At 37.0% G+C, this 20,358-nt stretch overlaps 1 protein-coding gene and 1 pseudogene across 7 annotated transcripts in view; one reads left to right on the forward strand and one right to left on the reverse strand.

Annotated features, from left to right (window-relative positions):
* Positions 1-20,358, reverse strand: part of LARP1B (La ribonucleoprotein 1B) — a 168,026-nt gene that overhangs the window by 93,417 nt on the left and 54,251 nt on the right. The gene's annotated exons all lie outside the window — the stretch shown is intronic.
* Positions 5,874-18,800, forward strand: LOC139439992 (zinc finger CCCH domain-containing protein 8 pseudogene; annotated as a pseudogene).

Raw genomic sequence — 20,358 nt, forward strand, 5'->3', positions numbered from 1 at the left:
ACTCACTTTTACGCACATCTCTTCCAAAGGTTTATGCATTCACCCCCGTTCTTCCCACACTCCCAGCCTTACTGCCTGTACCAACTATACCTCCCCAAACATCTCTGCCAAATACTTAGTTCCCCTAAACACCACCCAATGGCTCTGCTCTTCCACCGGACTTACCCCATGCTTATCTGTTGCCACACTTAACAAGACCAAAGAAACGTGTGCTCTCATCCTTCTCACGCCTCGAGTCATCTATCACACTCCTCTACATTTCTTTGAAGCCTTTCACCACACTCAAGAAGCTATTTACCTCCACAAACGCGAACCTATTACTGCTGTACTCACTGTCACTTCCCTCCTAGCTACAGCTGGAGCTGCCACTGGTGTTGCAGCCCTAGCCACACAAGCCTCCGCCCTCCAAAACCTCAGACAAGCAGTAGACTCTGATATCATCTACCTCCGAGATGCAGTCAAATATCTTAAAGACTCCCTCAATTCCCTTTCAGAAGTTGTCCTGCAAAACCGCCGAGGCCTTGACCTCCTCCTCCTCAAAAAAGGTGGCCTATGTGCAGCTCTGGGAGAAGAATGCTGTGTCTATGCCAACTATACCGGTTTAGTAGACTCCAGCTTAAAAGAACTTGAAAAAGGTCTCAACCAAGGCCGACTTGAACGAGCCCAAACTGCTGGTTCCTGGGGCTTTCTGCAGCCCCTCCTCCCCTATCTCCTCCCGTTACTAACCCCAGTTCTGCTCATCATCCTAGGTCTCGCCGTTGGTCCTTGGGCCATTCGACGAATCATCCGCCTTGCCAAAGATCATGCTGACAGTGTATTTTCCTCATTTGTTCAAATCCATTACCAACGTCTTGCTACCTCTGATTCCATTCCTCAATCTCGACCACGTCCTCACCCCCCTTCCCACTGTACATCCCGCCTGTGAAGCTGCTTGCTGTGAAGCTCTCTGACTTTAGCCGTCGGTACGGGTTCGCTTCCCTCGGCGTAAAGGGTTTGGGTGCACCCTCTGCCCCCCTTTATTGCTATACGTCTGAGAATTCTTCGCGGTTAAGCCAGCCACAGTGCTATCCACCCCAAAAAAGCGTGCGCAACATCATGTTAGATATTTCGTCTAGCACCGGCACGCACCAACCCTAAGGGCTATGCATACATTCTGGCCAAATGATGTCATTTGCCCATCGCCAGTCAATCCTGCCCTCTTTTTCTCTCACCCTCCACAGCCCATCCCTCTACTCTCTCACACCTTTTTTTTTATAAAACAAAAGGAGCAATTGTTGCTGCCTCCCTTCACCCCTCCTCCTAGCCTTTGTTATCTCCCTTTTCCAGCCGTTGCTATCCTTCCCGCCAGTCCCGTCCACTTAGCCAACTCATAATCTGCCCCCTTTCTTAATCACCGCCTACTTCATAGCTGCCTGCACAGTTCCGCCTATCCACTACCGCCCTGTAGTTTACCCGCCCCAATTCCTACCCCTCCCTTGACCCGACCTTATATAATCAAGTGTATTTCCGCAATAAAATTAGACTAGCTCATTCTCACAGGCTGTCTCCGTGGTTTTTACCGCGCGTCCCCCACGCCTGGAGAACCTAGGCCTACGCGTTGGCCTAGGGGCTCACCGCCGAGCCGTGGAAGCCCGCCCGGTCCTCGTAGGTTGCTAACTTAGAGTAGCAGCCCACAGCAGGGGTTGCTAACTTGGAATAGCAACACTCAGCACTAGATGAAATGGACAAATACCTAGAAACACACGAACAGCCTACATTGATTCTATAAGACATACAAGAACGTAACAAACCAATCACATTTAAAGAGACTGAATCAGTCCAACAAAGAAAAGTACAGGACCAGAAAAATGGTTTCACATGTGAATTCTAACAAACATATCAAGAATTAACACCAATTCTGTTTAAGCTCTAACAAAAAATTGAAGCGGAGAGAAAATTACCCAACACACTATATAAAGCCAACATCACCCTAACAGCAAAGACAGATAAAGATACTACATGAAAAGAAAATTATGATCAATCTCTCTAATGAACACTGATGCTAAAATTCTTAAGGAAATACTTGGAAACAGAATTCAAGAGTACATCAAAGAATTATACACCATGAACAAGTGGGATTTATTCTTGGTATACAAGGATGGTTGAACATAATAAAAACAAGTAACATAATACACATTACAAATTGACTAAAACACATGATCATATCAAACAATGCAAAAAAGGCATTTTACTAAATTCAGCATCCTTTATTGATAAAAACACGTCAAAAGATAGGAATAGAAAGAAAATTCCTGAATGTGATAAAAGGCATATATGAAAACCCCACTCCCAGCATTGTACTCATTGAAGAGAGGTGGAAAACTTCTAAGATCTCGAACAAGACAAGGATGCCCACGGTCACCGCTGTTATTCAATATTGTGCTACAAGTTCTATCTGAGCAATTAGACAAGAAAAAAAAAAGGCATCCAAATAAGAAAAGAGGAAGTAAAACTCACTGTTCACAGAGGACATGATCCTATATTTAGAAAATTCTGATGTCTATGACAAAGCTACTTGAGCCAATAAACAAGTTCGGCAAAGTGACAGGATACAATATCAACACACAAAATTCAGCATTGTTCCTGTACACTAGTATTGAACAGTCTGAGGAGGAAATCCAGGGGAAAAAATCCATTTACAACAGCAGCAAAAAGACTAAACTATCTAGGAATCAATTTAACCAAAGTACAGACCTATATGCAGAAAACTATAAAACAGTACTAAAAGAAATCAAAGAAGACCTAAACAAAAGGAAAGACATTCCATGTTCATGGACCTGAAGACTAAATATTGTGTAGATTTCAATCTTACCCAAACTAACTTACAGATTCAATGCAATAACAATTATTTTCCAACAGCCTACTTTACAGAGATCAAAAAGGCAATTATCAAATTTCTTTGGAAGAGATAGTGCACCCGAATAGTCAACAGCATCCTAAAAAAAAAGATGTGGGAGGACTATCACTGCCTGACCTTGAAATGTATTACAAAGTTACAGTGGTCAAAACAGCATGGTATTGGCATATAGATAGATACACTGATCAGTGCAGTAAAATTGAGAGTCTAAAATTAAACCCTCACCTCTACAGCCAAGAGGTTTTTGACAAAACTGCCAAGCCCACATTACTGGGACAAAATAGTCTCTTGAACAAATGGTGCCAGGAGAACAGGATATCTACAGTCCTAAGATCAAAAATGACCCCTATCTTACTCCCTATACAAGAAACTCAAAATGGATCAAAGACCTAAATATAAAAGCCATTACCATAAAGCTAGTATAGGAAGATGTAGGGAAACATCTTTGAGATCTTGTGGTAGGTGATGGTTACTTGGACCTTATATCCAAAGCATGAGCAACAAAAGAAAAAACAGATAAATGGGACTTCTTCAAAATTAAACACATTTGTAGCTCAAAGGACTTTGTCAAAAGGGTGAAAAGAGAGCCAATGACCCAACGGGAGAAAATATCTGGAAATCACATATCCGATAAGGGTTTAATATCCATGATGTGTAAATGAATGCTACAACTCAACAATAAAAAACAAATGACTAGATTTAAAAATGGGTAAAAGACTTGAATAGACATTTGTCTAAAGAATACAAATGGCAAAAACACATGAAAAAATGTTCAATGTCACTAAGTGATTAAGGAAATGCAAATCAAAGCTACAATGAAATATCATTTCATACCTATTAGAAGGACCACTATTAAAAAGGTGGAAAATGACAAGTGTTTAGAGAATGTGGAGAGATAGGACACTTAATCTCTGTTGGTGGGAATGTAGAATTGTACAGCGACTGTGGAGGATTGTTTGGCAGTTCCTAAAGAAGTTGAATATAGCCTTCTGGGTATATACCTGGTAGTGAATAACACTATGCAGAAGAACTGAGACAAGTGACAAGAACAAACATCTGCTCATTGATTTTTATAGTGGCGTTTTTCTCAAATGCCCAATGATATAAACAGTTCAGGGATCCATCAATTGATGAATGGATAAATAAATTGGGGTGTATACACATTATGGAATATTATGCAACTTTAAGAAGAAATGAAGTCGTGAGACATGATAACATGTATTAACCTGGAGGACATCATGCTGTGTGAAGCAAGCCAGACACAAATGACAAATACTCTATGATTGTGCTACCAGAACTAAAAATATTGTGTAAACTTGTGGAGTTAATAACTAGAATATGGGTCACCATAAAATAGAAAGAAGTTACAGAATGTAAAGTTGAGGGTTAAGCTGTGCAGAATTGGTAAAAAAGTTGTTTATCAATCTTTGAAAATGAATCGAAAAGGTGAAATCACAACATAGTAGTTGTTTTTAGCCGTTTTATTATATGGGCATGACAGTGGTTGAAATGGAAAATCTAAGGCCATGTATATTACGAGAAGGAAAGGCAAAAAATGTATCATGGGACTGTATAGTATAGTAAAACTGGATATGAAATACGAATATGGGTAATATTGCATATTTAAGACTGTTTTTCTTGGAAACTGAACAAATGCATGTTAATGTTATAGATATTAAGATCAGACAGAAACATTTTGCTAAGTGAAAAAAATCAGACACAAAGTACTATATACTGTATGATCCCATTTAATGTACATTTATTTAAAATGTAAATATGAATCAATTTATAAATATGGAATTAGATTAGTGGTTATGCAGGGCTGGAAAGGATAGGGGTATTGAGAGGTTACTGCTAATAAGTGTGGAGTTTTTCTTTTTGGAGTAATGAAATCGGTTTAAAATTTTTGTGATGATGAATGTACAACACTGTGATGATACTAAAAGCCAATAATTGTTCACTTTGGATGGATTGCACGGTAAGTAAATACATCTCAATAAAACTGATTAAAAAAACAAAACATGAGTCATCCGTATGCTGTCTACAAAAGCTCATATTACATTTAGGGATACAAATCAGCAGAAAGTGAAAGGTTGGAAAAAGTTAATCCAAGTAAACAGTAACCAAAAAGAGCAAGGGTAACTATATTAATATCAGACAAAACAGACTTTAAATGCAAAAATGTTACAAGAGGTACAGAAAGTCACTATATATTAATAAAAGGGACTATATATTAATAAAAGGGAAGAAATAATAGTCATTAATGTCTATGCACCTGACCAGGGTGCCCAAATTATTAGAGACAAACTCTGGCAAAACTGAAGAGGAAAATAAACATCTCTATAATAATAACTGGAAACTTCAACTAACCACTCATATCATTAGATAGAACAACTACACAGAAGATCAACAAGGAAACAGAGATCGAGAACAATATGACAAATGAGATAGACCTAATAAAACATATACAGAATGTTGCAGCTCAAATCAGCAGCTTATACATTCTTCTCAAGTGCTCATAGCTCTTTATTCAGGATAGACCACGTTGGGCGACAACACAGCTCTCAATAAATTTAAGAAAAGTGAAATTATACAAAGTACCTTCTCAAATCTTAATGGAATGAAGCCGATCATCAACAGACAGTAAAGGGGAAAATTCACAAATGTATGGGAGCCAAACAACACACTCCTACTAAACAATCAAAGAAGAAATTATAAGAGGAATTAGTAAATATCACAAGTCCATTTGTATGAATGCACATCATGACATCAACTCAACATTTCCAAATATGATCTCAATATCATTTCCTCCCAATTTTTCCTCATTAGTATCCTTATTTCTATCACACAGGCACTATGCACTATTTCTTTAAAATCTCTCCCAAATTTTTTCATTTCTTCATCCCCACAAACCCATGAAACATAGTAAAAGGTTGTTAACAAATGTTTGTTAAAAGAATTACTATTATCCTTTTGTTCAGCACTTAATCTTAATATCACCCCTGAATTATTATAAATAGGCTTTTAACTCATCTTTGGTTCCCCTTACTCAGACCGAGGCTAATGCCCCTAGTTACATTAAATCTTATTAAACCACTATTTTGACCATACCAGTTTCCACTACAAGAACCACAAATGCTCCTTACTCTAATCTCCTTTTTTTTTTTTTTAAGATTTACTTATTTTATTTATTCCCCCCTTCCCCTCCTTCCACCCTGCTATTTTTACTGTCTGTGTTGTCTTCTCTTCTCATTTTCTCTCCTCTAGGATTCACTGGGTGGGATTCAATCCTGGAGATCTCTGAGGGGAGACAGGTTCCCTGTCAATTGCACCACCTCAGTTCCTGGTTTCTGCTATGCTTCACCTTGACTCTCTCCTTGTCTCTCTTCTTTTGCATCATTATCTTTCTGCATGACTCACTTGCGTGGGCACTGGCTTGTCACACACACATGCTTTCTCTTCTTCTTTTTCACCAGGAGGCCCCAGGGATCAAACCCAGGTAGGTGGAAGCTCTATCACTTGAGCCACATCAGCTTCCCCTAATCTCCTTAATAGCACTAAAGACCCTGTACTGTCTGTTTCCATCCTACCTACCCAAACAATTTTCAATTTCAGTAGAGTACCATCGTGCTAACATTTAACTTATGGAAATTCAAATATTCATGTTCAGCAATAATAATAAATTTTCTTATATGCCAACAATACCACTGCCATTCTACTTAATGAATACATGCATTGATGCAATTAAACCCTAAAATATTAATGCAAATAAAAAAGGAAAATCAATAAAAGAATGTATACATTTTAATAACGTCCTGATTAATGAAATGTAAAATGCCCAAGCAAATGAGGTTTCACCATATCCTCAAGGACCATATTTTATAATTGAAGGCTTTCATGTGTTTTAAAAAAATTAAAAATACAGAATCACAGAGAAACAGACGGAGTTGAAAAAACTATTTAAAAAATCAGCTTCCTCAGAAATCTTCAAAGACAACTAACCTATAATCACGAATATAACATACACAATATACACTGCAAAATTTTAAAAATTACAAAGTGTGAAAAGAAACAGGAAAATGTTTCCATAATTAAGGAAAAAAGGCAGTCAGTAACGTCTGTCTCCAAGATGTCTCAGATATTGGATTTTAAGACAAAGACTCTAAAGCAGCTATTATAAATAGGCTTGAAGAACTACAGGAAAACAGGATTTTAATGAGTAAACAGGGAATCAAAGCAAAATAAATAAAGCCTATAAAAATTAGAAATTCCAGAACTGAAAAGTTTATATTTGCATGGGATTAGAAAGAGTGAAGACAAAAGACAAACTTTAGTTAAGAAAGACTGATAGATTTAATTCAATCTATAGAACAGAGAGAAAAAATGATTTAAGAAAACAGAACCTCAGGGACCTGTGAAGTAACAGCAAATGGTATAATGTGTAATTGAAATCTCAAAAGAAAAGTAAGGAACTTAGAAAAAAATACTACTTGAAGAAATAATGGCTGAAATTTTCCCAAATTTGATGAAAATCATCAAATTATTAATTCAAGAATTCAGTTAACCTCAAATTGAATAAATTTAAAGAAAATTACACAACAGCACATAATAAAATTGCTGAAAATCAACGCTAAAGTATTCAAAATAGTCAGAAGGAAAAAAGACACATTAGGGAGTTACCCTGAAGCTGATGGGCTTGCAGCTGGATCCATCTGGAATTGATGAAACAGATGATACAGAAATTGAAGAAACACAAGAAGAGAACAAAATATGAGAAGTTAAGTGTGGAGTGTGAGCAAATTCCCCCAAAATTTAGGCACTTGGGGAACTCTACAATATCACACAAGAGTTTGCTACATAGAAAGGCAAGAAGTAATGACTATGGTGCATATAGTGATGATAATATCTGCAATCAGGAACCAGAAGATAATTTTGCTGAAGAGCTTCAACAGTATATACAGGCCAAGGAAATGGCAAATACCACTTGGTTCTTACTATTTCCCGAAGGACCTGTGAAGAAAGAGGGGATTAATGATATCCAGCAAACCATTAAACAAAAAAATAAAAATCTTAAAGCTGTTCACAAGAATGGTAAATAGGCAAAAATGGGCTGGCACTGGAAACAAAGTATTAAATGTTTTCCTGAGGAAAAATGGCTTACAGGACAAGGGTGACAGACCTACAGAAAAGCAGTAGCATGTGAAAATGAGCCAGGGATTCATCAACCAATATACAAGTAGAAAGCAAAAGAAAACAAATTTGTAAATATTTTCTTGAAAGGAAATGTATTAAGGATAACCAGTGTAAATCTGATCATGATGCAGAGATAGAGAAGAAAAAGGAAATATGTAAATTTTATGTACAAGGATATTGTACCGGAGACAAAAACTGTATTTGCATAGTGAATATCCATGTAAGTTTTACAAGAATGAAATGTTAAATCAGGGAGAATACTACAAGTTTTCTCAGGGAAACGGACTTGGCCTAGTGGTTAGGGCGTCCGTCTACCACATGGGAGGTTCGCGGTTCAAACCCCGGGCCTCCCTGACCCGTGTGGAGCTGGCCCATGCGCAGTGCTGATGCGCGCAAGGAGTGCTGATGCACGCAAGGAGTGCTGATGCACGCAAGGAGTGCTGATGCACGCAAGGAGTGCTGATGCACGCAAGGAGTGCTGATGCACGCAAGGAGTGCCGTACCTCGCAGAGGTGTCCCCCGCGCAGGGGAGCCCCACGCGCAAGGAGTGCGCCCTTGAGGAGAGCCGCCCAGTGCGAAAGAAAGTGCAGCCTGCCCAGGAATGGTGCCGCCCACACTTCTCGTGCCACTGACGACAACAGAAGCGGACAAAGAAACAAGACACAGCAAATAGACACAGAGAACAGACAACTGTGGGAGGGGGGGAATTAAATAAATAAATAAATCTTTAAAAAAAAAGTTTTCTCATGCTCCACTGACTGCTGAAACACAAGAACTGCTGGCTAGTTTTGCATATTGAAAAGAAGTCCTCATGTAAATAAAAAGACATCAAAAGCTGTCCTATAACCTCAAGAGGAGGTAGCTAACCTGCTGAGGATAACAGAGTAGAACACTGGAAAGAAGCTGGGTCATTGAGAACAACTGAGTCACAATAACCAGACTTCAAGAGGAGATACTTAAACCAGATCTCACACCATGTGAAATACATTTTTAAAATTTACTGTTTAACCCATATTGATTTGAATTTTGTTACCTGCAGCGAAAGGCAAGCTAATAAATGTGAGCCAAGGTCCAACCTACATTTATCCATCCAAAGTCCATGTTCCTCCACCTCACCAAAGATTTTGCTCAATGTACTCTACTGCAGAGAGCACAGGTTAAGAAAATGGGACAAGTGAAAGGCTGTTTTCATAATATGGGGCAGGCAACTACACAGGAGTAATTATAATATGGCCTGTGCATAAATTCAAACTTACTCTATATCCAAGTATGGCTAGAAAGCCAATTGAGAAGTATAAACTCTATAGGCTTTGGATACTCAGGGAGGATGCAAACCAAATGTCTTAAGCTTACTTGGAATGTGGGGGGTTTGTGTTAAAAGCTTATCTGGAATATGGGAGATATGTGTTAAAACAAGCTTACCTGGAATGTGGGAGATATGTGTTAAAAGATTACCTGGAATTTGGGAGATACATGCTAATTCAAGCTTACCTGAAGGAAATAACCTATCTAAAACACCTGAAGAAACTAACAAAAAAGTCCTTTTGCATATAAGCACTGTTTGACTCCCCACTCTTACATCCTCTGTATAAAAGGGACCCAAAAATTCTTTTTGGGGCTCGGTTTTTATCAGGACAAGAGTCTGCCAAGTCTGGCCAGTCAAAATAAATCTTTCTTCTCAGAATTCTCATGTCCTGGCCTGCAAAACTGCGTAAACTCAACTTCTCTCTGCTGCAACAGTTAAACTTAGAAAAGTGTTAAGGAGAGAGAGTGTATGTATATATCTCGGTAAGGAAAGAACATGCCCAGCTCATCTAAAACTGTGCTCATCTAAAACTGTGAAGTACTATTGTTTTTTGTGAAACTGACAATACTCGTTCATGTAATTCTTTAAAATGAGAAAACATGGGCATTTTTTAGTTACTGTATGAAATTCTAAGATACTCACTTTTTTCACATTTAACATCTGTGAAACTGGAGTATATTTTACAATTGATAGAATATCACCTTTGAATTGGCAGTTTATTTTTTGCTTAATGATACATTAAAAATGGTGGATCTTATTGTCAATAATGCATTTAAATTTGATCAAATAGAATTTTTAACTGAATTTATACACATATATAGTCAAGTAAAAGTTTACTGTGGTTTGAAAGAAAAGGCACATTACAAATAAGGGGAAAATGACAGAAATGATAATTGATAAAGGCCAGAAGAAAATGGATTATCATCTTTAAACTGCCAAGAGGAAAAACTGTTAATCCAGAATTGTATATCTAGTGAAAATATCATTCAAAAGTGAGGGTGAAATAAAGACATTATTGGATAAACGAAGACTGAGATGGTTTGTTGTCAGTAGACCTGTACTACAAGAAATGCTAAAGAGTGCTCTTCAGGCTGAAAAGGAAATGGTGTTATATGGAAACTTAAATTACCGAAAGGAATAAAAAGATTACTAAAGTATGGTGAATCAAAATACAATAGGGGCTGGGGAGCAGTACAAGGTCCCAGGTTCAATCCCAGGTACCTAATTAAAAAAAAAATACAATGGGGGCTTTTCACAATATCATGCTGCCTCAGCATGTCCCTGTCATTAGTGACATAAGGGGTTTTTTACACTGTCATAATCCCTCAGCATCTCCTACCCTGTAATTAACAATATATGGACTCCTGCATTGTCATAATTAATGACTTAGCATCTTAGAACCTCTTGTTAGGTCCCTCAGTGACCACCCTGACACATGCTTATATAAGATAGTTTCTTTCTTCTTCCTGCATCCTGCCTAGGTTTGCACTCCTGAGAAAGTCAGATACAAACTCAATTCCTACTCTTGCTTGACCAACCACTACAGCTTTACCCTTGTAACTTTTATAAAGGCATAGTCCCCAGCACTATAACCTTTTGCTCCCCGCCTGCTGTTTGAGCCCTACGCTCCTGATGTGTTTTCCCATGTGACCCTGAGAGGTGTGCCACTCCTCTGTTCTAGGACCTTTGAGTACTAATAAAGTTCTCTTTCACATACATCTGGTGTCACCTGTCCTTGCCACCTGACTCTTCAGATAAAGATCCTTACAAATTACAAAGACAATGTATCTTTTTAACTTTCATAATTTTCTTAAAAGATAGTTGATATGTGACTATACCAAATACTATTGATTGTACACCTTGGATGAATTGAATGCTTTATTAGTATGTATCAATGAGATTGATTTGTTAAAAAAAAGACACTTGACTAAAGAAAAAACAATAACATTTTAATATGAGATTTAGAGCACATATAAAAGAGAAGGATATGTAAAAGAAAAGGAATCCCTGGAGGGTTGGTAATGGACTTGTATTTGCGTAAGGTTATTATATTTGTATAATTTTTTAAAGGTTTAAATGTAAGGTGAAAAGTTTTAAAATATGAAAAGGTACAATAAAGACTCTAGTTTTTGAAAAATTAAGGAGGAATATTATTAGCCTGAGCACAGTCACTAAAAAGAAATGTTTTAAAGAGTTACAGCTAAGAAGCCAAAAGAGAAAATAAAATGGAATACTATAAAATATTTGGCAAACTCAAAAAAACGCACAAAAAGAGCAACAGGAACAAAACTGTTACAAACTTAACAGGACCCAACTATATGTTGTGTACAAGAAAAATGTCTTCAGGAAGTAGATGTGGCTCAACTGATAGAGCATCCGCCTACCATATGGGAGGACCAGGGTTCAAACCCAGGGCTGCCTTGACCCATGTGGTGAGCCGACCCACGTGCAGTACTGATGCACGCAAGGAGTGCCGTGACACGCAGGGGGTGTTCCCCACGTAGGGGAGCCCCACGTGCAAGGAGTGTACCCCCACAAGGAGAGCTGCCCCACGCCAAAAAAAGCACAGCCTGCCCAGGAGTGGCACCACACATGGAGAGCTGACACAGCAAGATGATGCAACAAAAAGAGACACAGATTCCCGGTGTCACTGAGGAGAATGCAAGTGGACACAGAACATACAGCGAATGGACAGAGAGCAGACAACCAAGGGGGGGCGCAGATGAAAGAAAGAAAAATGTCTTTTAAAATAAGTCACAGAGGGTGGATATGGTTCATGTAGGAAGTCCTGGGTTCAGTTCCCGGTGCCTCCTGGAGAAGGTGAGCAAACAATGAACAGAGAGACAAGAAAACCATCAGGGAGAAGGGCAGGATAAATCAAAAAAGAAGAAAAATAAAGGAAATGAAATAAATAAATCTTTAAAAATAAAATAAAATATAGACACAAATAAGTTAAAAGTAAAAAGATAGAAGAAAGCAAGGGGGCAATCTGTAACAAATGTCCAAGAAAGTGTGGTGTGTTGGTGAAGAGTTGTTGTATGGGGATTCCACACATGTGCATGACTGTTTTGCAAGTTCACAACTTCTGTAATAAAAACATATTTAAGGGAAAAAAAAAAAAGCCGGCAAAGTTGATAAAACCCCAAAATTCATGCAGCAAAAAAACTGACAGATATGAACAGGCAAATTTCAATCACATTTGAAGATTTTAACATCCCTCTCAAAGGAATTCATAGAAAAAAAAGACAAAAAGTTAGTAGGATACAGATTTGAACAATACTATCACACAATCTGGCCTACACATCATTTACAGAACAATACCCCCAACAACTAAAGAGTGCAAAGTATTTTCAAGTGTACATGAAACATTCAACCAAAAGAGACCATATGTTGGGCCATGAAATGTCTCAATAAATTTCTAGATTGAAATCTTGCACAGTATATTCTCTGACTCCAATGGAATTAAATTAGAAATCAATAAATATGTCAAAAATGCCCCAAATAATTAGAAATTTTAAATATAGTTCTAAATAATCTATGAATGAGAAATCACAGAAGAAATTAGAAAACATTTTGAACTGAATAACAAAAACACGAATGATCAAAATTTGCCAGACACAGCTAAAGTAATGTTAAAAGGGAAATATATAGCCTTAAATGACTATCAAAGAAAAAAAATGCTTAATAATGATCGAGGTTTCTACCTTAGGAAGTTAGAAAACAAGAGCAAATTAAATCTAAAGTCAAAGAGAAGAAATAATGAGCAGAAACCAATTATATAGAAAGAAAGCACTGAGAACATAAATAAAAATAGTGGATATGAAACAGTATCTCACTATGTTTTAAGTTGTATCTTCCTGATTAATAAGAAAGCTAAGCAGTTTTTCATTTGTCTACTGGCTGCTCAGATTTCCTTTTGAAAAACCCTGAGCCAGGCTTTTGCACATTTTGATTTTTTTACTTTTTATTTTAGTAACTTATATACAACTAAAATGTTCTATTATTTACCTCTCCTTCCCTAAGCCCTCACCAGTCCCTGATAACCTGTATTCTAATTTCTGACTCTATTTGCTTATTCAAATTATTTCATATCAGAGGGATCATACAATAATTTGTTCTTTAGTGTCTGGCTTATTTCACACAAAATGATGTCTTCAAGGTTCATGCATGTTGTCGTAATATCAGAACTTCATTCCTTTTAGTGGTTGCATTAATATTCCATTGTATGTCTATACCCTATTTTGTTTATCCATTAATGTACAGGTGGTTACTTGGGTTGTTCCCATCTTTTGTTAATTGTGAAAAATGCCACAATAAACAGTTATGCAAATATCTGTTCGAGTGCCTGCTTTCAATTCTTTATAGTATATACCTAGAAGCAGAGATTACTAGGTCATAAGTAATTCTATTCTTAACTTTCTGAGGAACAGTCAAACTGTTTTCCACAGCATTTTGCGGATTTTTAATAGGGCTTTCTGTCTGCTCATTGAGTCATAAGAATTCTCTTCACATAATCTGGATAATCATTTTTGGTTGTATATATTGTAAAATGTATTCTCTCAATTTGTGGATTATCTTTTTACCTTCCTTGTGGAGTTTTTAAATGAAAATAAATTTAATATTAATCAAATTAATCAATAATTTCCTTTATTTTTATGTTTTTATAAAGAAAGTGTTCCCTATCCCAAGGTCTTTGAGATGTTTTCTTAGGTAAGTTTTATCATTTTGTCTTCCATGACTAATTTCTAATCCACTTAGAATTGATGTGAAAGTGGTTTTTAAGACAAAGATCATATTTCATTGCTATCTCATAGGGCATACTGACTTAGCACCATCATCAAACAACACATCTTTTCCTCTTTGCCTTGCATGCCTTTGTCATCTATTCAATGTCTACATATGGGTAAGACTATTTGGGTTCTCTGCTCTCTTAGATTAGTTTATTTGTATACCTCACTATTTTAATTAATTACTAAAGTATTTTCTAAAAATCTTGGTATCTGGAAGGGTAAGCCAATATTGTGCTTTCTTTTTAAAATGACTTTGCTACTTTTAGTCTAAAACTTGCATATAAATTTGGAATCAGTTTAAGGTATCTCCAACAGGAAAGAAGGAAAGAGGGAGGGGCAAGACTTTTGGGATTGCAATGAATTTATAGTTCAAGATATGTACTAATTCTTGTACTTGTTATTCTATTTTATACTCATTCCACTGATAAGTACCTCCAGCACAATGATGAATATAAGTGGTGATGGTAAGCCCTCTTAAACTCATCTTATTCTTTTTTAAAAAATGCTTTTATAATTTTTACCATTATGGTCTTTTTTAAAAAAAGATTTATGTTATTTACTCCCCCACTTGTTTGCGATTGCTGTCTGTTTTCTGTGTCCACTTGCTGTGTGCTATGTCTGCTCATCTTCTCTTTAGGAGGCAGCAGGAACTGAACTTGGGACCTCCCATGTGGGAGAGGTACTCAATCACTGGAGCCACCTCAGCTCCCTTGTTTTTTTGTGTCTCTGTCTTTCCTCTTAGTATCTTTGTTGCATCATCTTGCTGCATCAACTCACCAAGCCTACCTATTGTGCCAGCTTACCTTCTCCAGGAGGCACAAGGAACTGAACCCAGGACCTCCCATGTGGTAGGTAGAAGCCCAAACACTTGAGCCACATCTGCTTCCCTTTACTATTATGTTTGATGTTAAATACAGGTTTCTTTGTAGATAACTTTTATGGGGTTAAGGAAATTCCATTTACACCTATTTTGCTAATTCTTTTTTTTAAAATCATAAATGTATATTAACTTGATCCATGGTATAATGTATCTATATTAAGTTTATATAGTTCTCTTTTAACCCGTAAATGTAGCAAATTGTTTTTCTATTGTTAAATTACCCTCACACTCCTGAAATAAACTCTATTTTTTGTCATGATAAATTATCCTATTGGTAAGTTGCTTGATTTAACTTATGTTTAAAAATTTTTTTATCTATGTTCATGGGCTAAGCTGACTTGTCATTTCTCCTTTTCTATTCTGACCTTGCCAAGTTTTCACATACCATGCTTATTCTAGCGAATTACTCCAGTGAATAATTATGATACTTAGAATTGGGAAAGTTTCTCTCTTCTATGTTCTAGAACAACTTAAATGTTATTCAAATATTTGACCCTAAAATATTTGGTAGAACTCACTGGTACAGCTATCTAGACTTGGAGTTCTGTTTGTGGACGTTTTGCAATATGATTCACTTTTTTGAATGACATAGTCCTGGTCAAGCTTTCTCTTTCTTATTAAATTATATTTTTATTATAATTTGTCCATTTAATCTAACTTTCCAAATCCCTTCTTTCATTCCTAATATTATTATAGTGCTTTCTCTCAATTTTTAAAAATTTATTTCACCAGAGCTTTGTTACTTTTATATTTACATTCTAGAAGCACTTTCTCCAATTGATGGCATGTGAATTTTACAGGTAGCATTTTTTTCTTTAGTGGTATAAAACAGCACAACTTATAAATAATAGTGTCTTGGATTCACTGAAATATAATAATAGCAATACAAGGATCAACTATTAGCTTTGTCTATGCTCTTGTTTTCTCCTTAATTTCTGCTACATTATTCCCCTTCTCTTATCTCTGGATTTATTTTGCTCTACTTTTTCAAAAAATTCTCATTAATTTTCAGACCTTTTTTTTCCATTTAAGCTTTTATGATTTATTGTATTTCTATTCTTTAGACATAAAAAGTATATGGGGAAAAAAAAGTAAATAGGGGAAGCAGGTGTGTCTCAAGCAACTGAGCTCCCACCTACTACATGGGAGGCCCCTGGTTCGGTTCCCAGTGCCTCCTAAAGAAGACCACAAGCTGGTACGATGGGCAGGTATGGCAAGTTGATGCAACAAGAGACACAAGAAAAACATGAGAGATACAACAAAGCAGGGAGCAGAGGTTCCCAGGGCCTCCTAAAGAACAAGACAGAGAGCTGACACGATGGGCAGGTACAGCAAGCTGATACAACAAGATGATGCAACAAGAGACACAAGAAGAAAAACACAATGAGACACAATAAAGCAGGGAATGGAGGTGGCTAAAGCAATTAGGTGCCTCCTTCCCATAGTGGAGGTCCCAGGTTCAGTTCCTGTTGCCTCCTAAAGAAACAAGGAAGACAGACAGACATGGCAAGTACAAACAGTGAGGGGGTGGGAAGAAATAAATAAAAATTTTTTAAAAATGCATATGGATTGTGGAAAAACATATCCACACCAAGCCTTTTCACCATTATATTTCCTGTAGTTAAACATGTACATTGTCCACTTCACACCCACTAGGATGGCTATTATTTGGGGAAGAAAAAAAAAAACAGAAAATAAAGAAGTACTGGCAAGGATGTGGAGAAATGGGAACTGTCATACATTGTTGCTGGGAATGCAAAATGGTGCAGCCGCCATAAAAGAGTCCAGGAATTCCTCAATAACTTAAATATAGAATTATGAAAAGACCCAGCAATCCCACTTCCAGGTGAATACTTAAAAGAACCAAAACAGGGACACAGACACCTGTGCATTAACATTCACAAAGGCATTATTTATGATAGCCAAAGGTAGACAAACTGGTGTCTGCATCCCTGGAGTCTGACCCCATGGAACAGCTGACCCTGAAGTCCACACTTACTTTCTTAGCTAAGAGATAAAAGCATCAGGGAAACAACAGTTTTTGGAGGTAATGAGCAACTCTGAGGCTGGCAACACAAACCAAGCATCCATAAACAGGTTGGGGAAGCAAGCCAAGCATCCATCTTCAGCCTATCTTCTAATTCCATTCCAAATATAACTTGGATGTAGCCCACAGTTTTGAGATATATAATCATGACTTCTCATGATTTCTAATATTGACACAAGGTATTTGGAATTGCTTCTAATTTTCAAAACACATGTTCTCTAGACAATTTTTAAAATCAATTTTAGCTTAACTGCACTGCATTCAAAGAATATGCTCTGTATGATGCCAAACCTTTGCATTAAATAGCATGTGGTTAAATTTTGTGAAGTTTCTTGTTGGTTGAAAAAAATGTATTTCATGATTGTGGGAGAATTCTATATATAGGTCGGACAAATGTTACATTTTGTCTGTAACAGAGACGAAGGGGTGTTAAAATTTCCCACCATGATTATGAATTTGTCTATTTCTCCTTTCAGCTAGGCTTTTGCTTCATATGTTTGAGACAATTCCATTAGAAACTTGTACATTTTTGTTATAGCTTACAGGTAACTAAATCTTTTATCATTACATAATGATCCTTACAGCGCTAGTAATATTAGCCTATTTTGCGCCATTTATATAATTACATCATCTTTATTAATACTTGCCTGGTTTTGTTTTTCTACATCATTTTCATTTTCAGCCATTCTGTAACATTTTGTTTTACATGTTTATCTTGTAAATATCATGTGGATTATTTTACTATCTGACAACCTTTACCATCCCATGTGATTAATTTGCAAAAATTACGATGATGAAAGCCGATTTCCATTTTCCATCTTATTTTGTGATATTTTCCCACCTTTTCTATGTTTTCCCCCTCCTATCCTTCTTGCTTTCTTTTGGATTAACTTAATTCAAAAAATATTTATTGCTACTATGCACCAGGCATTTTTATAGGCAACCCATACCCTCCTCTAGGATCATTTTTCTTCTGCCTGAATTACACCTTTAGCCCTTCATCTAGTAAAGAGATGGTAGTAACGAACTCTTTTATTTTTGATAATGTCTGAAATGCCTTTATTTCACTATCAATCTCAAAAAATATTTTCGTCTCTTAGGTTTCAACTAGTATAGTTAAAAAGTTATTTGTGAGTTTGTTACTCTTTTGGAGATTAATCTTTTTTTTTTAAATGGAATTGCACTTTAAGATCTTCACATGCATTCTGTACTTTCTCACTTAAAGACAGGATTTTTATTTAAACTGAGATTGGCTGGGCTTACTGAACCTGTGTTTTGAATCTCATGAGTTCTGAAAATTTTTAACCCTATCTCTTATAAATTGCCTCTGCCCCATTCCCCTTCTCTTTATCGAACTCCTGTTAAATCTGTACACTGAATCTTCTAACCCCATTTCCTAGACCTCTTTCATACGTTCTCCCTGTGCTTTATTCCAGATAATTTCTGCTGAACTCTTCCAAGACCCTACATTTCTATGTCTTATCAGCTGCATTTCATCCTCTAAATCCCTTCCACTGAATTCTTCTCATTTTAAATTCTATAATTTGCATTTGTACAAAGTTCTATTTATATCTTTTTTCAAATATGTCTCTTTTTTCCTTTAGGTACCAAAGCTAGGGATTGAACCAGTGAGATCATATGTGGGAAGACAGAGTTCAACCACTGAGCTACATAGGCTCCTGAGGTGATTTTTTTGTAGTTTGTTTTTTAGGAAGTACCAAGGATTGAATCCAGGACCTCTTATGTGGGAAACAGGCACCCAATTACTTGAGCCACATAAGCTCCCCTGCTTTCTTCTTTTAGTTTTATTTTCCCTTCAAATATTTTGGAAGCTTACCACTTACTAACTGAACCATGTAAACAGCTATTTTATATTCTGTATCTGCTATTCTGTGATTTGTATTCCAACATTCAAAGTATTTATGGATCTCTTTCTGCTGTGACTTCAGCTACAAAAATGCACTTGGTTACCCTGTAGCCTTGTGTATTACTGTCATTTTTTTCTCTTTGAGCTAATTATCTAGAAAATATCTTTTGGAAATATGTTAAGACTTGGAATGAAATAAGTCAAGGTAGACAAGCTATGACTTGCAGTCAAATCTGCCCATGACAACACTCAAGGTTAAGAATGGAATATATAAACACTTTTTATTATATATATACATATATATGCAAGAGACCCTATATGACCCACAAAACTTTAAATATTTACTATCTGGCCATGTGCAGAAAAGTTTGTCAACCCTTAAAATAATTTCCTTCAGGGAAGCGGACTTGGCCCAGTGGTTAGGGCATCTGTCTACCACATGGGAGGTCCGCGGTTCAAACCCCAGGCCTCTTTGACCCATGTGGAGCTGGCCCATGTGCAGTGCTGATGCGCTCAAGGAGTGCCCTGCCATGCAGGGGTGTCCCCTGCATAGGAGAGCCCCACACGCAAGAAGTGCGCCCCATAAGGAGAGCCGCCCAGTACGAAAGAAAGTGCAGCCTGCCCAGGAATGGCGCCGCACACACGGAGAGCTGACACAAGATGACGCAACAAAAAGAAACACAGATTCCTGTGCTGCTGGCAACAACAGAAGCGGACAAAGAAGAACATGCAGCAAATAGACACAGAGACCAGACAACTGGGGTGGGGGAGGAAGGGGAGAGAAATAAATAAAATAAATTTTTAAAAAATAATAATTTCCTTCAGAGTGGGGGGTGGGGCAGGGAGTTTGCTTCTCTCATGAACCTGTATTAATAGACCACTTTATATTCTCATTTATAGCTCTTTACAGACCATTCAATTATATTATGAATTTGGGCTGCAGCTCCATTTAAATAAGTACCATCTCTTGGTTACTTCTCAGAGAACTTCCCACCTTACCCTAATTCAGAACCAACAAACCACATATTCATATTTTTTATAGTCCCCTCACTCCAACCCCCAACTAAGTGGTAGGTTTATTTTTAGTTCACTCTTACACTGAGTTTGTAGCCCTGTTTACCAATTTTACTTCTTATGTTGGGTGGATCCTGGGGTTTATTCCCTATACCATGTGTCCCATGAAGCTGTGAATTTGCTCACCTTATTCAGCAAATGCCTTCAGACTAAAGAACTGTTTCAGAGTTCAGTTTCTTTCTCTGGGTTCCCACGTTCAGTCAATCAGTGGGATGAATATTTCTTTTTTTTTGGTCAGATTTTTTTTTTTCAATAATTTTATCTAGGATTGTTATTTTCTAAGAGAGGGTCATCTGGGAATCTAG

This window comes from Dasypus novemcinctus, chromosome 1 (assembly GCF_030445035.2).
Source record: "Dasypus novemcinctus isolate mDasNov1 chromosome 1, mDasNov1.1.hap2, whole genome shotgun sequence".
Lineage (NCBI taxonomy): Eukaryota > Metazoa > Chordata > Mammalia > Cingulata > Dasypodidae > Dasypus > Dasypus novemcinctus.